General features: G+C 38.4%; 1 pseudogene; it reads left to right on the top strand.

Moving 5' to 3' along the window:
- The first annotated feature begins 565 nt into the window (after positions 1-565).
- On the top strand, positions 566-663 carry LOC132275761 (small nucleolar RNA R71; annotated as a pseudogene).
- Positions 664-919: the final 256 nt, after the last annotated feature.

Here is a 919-nt window from a genome sequence, read left to right as displayed (position 1 = left end):
CTTGCCTTGAAAACCACCTTCGGGAGGGTTTGAGCCTTTCTCTTAGCTTTTCCAAGAGAAGTTTGGATGGTTCCTCCACCCGGGATTGTAATGTGTGCCATAGGGATTATTCCCTTGGTTAAGAAATGTGGCATTCACTTATTCATCGTGCTCATTTTACACATGTCCATGGGGACAATTGGAAGTAGAATGTAAGGCACTAGAACAAGTCATGCAAGCTTCATTAGATGGATGATGAACATGATTAGGGGAGGAAGACACTTTATTCACCGAATTTTGGTTGATAAAAAATTGATCAAACCTTTGAGATAAAGACTTGACTTCGGCGGCTATGTTATTGGAATTGTCAACTTGCTACAAGCCGACATTCTTCCTTCCACCTAAATTTCTACCATTTTTGGAATACAAGGATCGATGCATTGAATTCTCACTCATGCTCTCATATAATTGCCAAACATCATTTTCATGCTTATTAAGGTAAGAACCACCCATAGATGCATCAACCATACCCTTATGATTATCCGGCAAACTTTCAAAGAAGTATTGAACTACTTGCTACTTAGGAATGTCATAATGTGGGCACTTCCTAAGCAAATCATTAAATCTTTCCCATGCCTCATGAAAAAATTCCCCATCCCCTTGAGAAAACTCTCTAATGGAAGTTCTCATAGCATTGGTCTTTAAAACTGGATAGTACTTTTTCAAGAACTCTTGTTGCATTTCCACCCAAGAAGTTATCGAAAAAGGCCTAAGATTGTTGAACCAATATTTTGCCTTATCTTTAAAGGTGAAAGGAAAAAGTTTTAATCTCAAAACATCTTTCGGCATGTCCGTGTATTTCATGGTGGAGCATACTTTAAGAAACTCATCCAAATGCTTGTAAGGTTCTTCACTTGGAAGTCCATGATAGTTAGGAAGC

The sequence above is a fragment of the Cornus florida genome, unplaced genomic scaffold, assembly GCF_030987335.1.
Source record: "Cornus florida cultivar Cherokee Brave unplaced genomic scaffold, ASM3098733v1 CherokeeBrave_3.0.0_Hap2_Chr09, whole genome shotgun sequence".
In the NCBI taxonomy this organism is placed as follows: domain Eukaryota; kingdom Viridiplantae; phylum Streptophyta; class Magnoliopsida; order Cornales; family Cornaceae; genus Cornus; species Cornus florida.
This window is presented reverse-complemented; position numbering and strand designations above follow the sequence as displayed.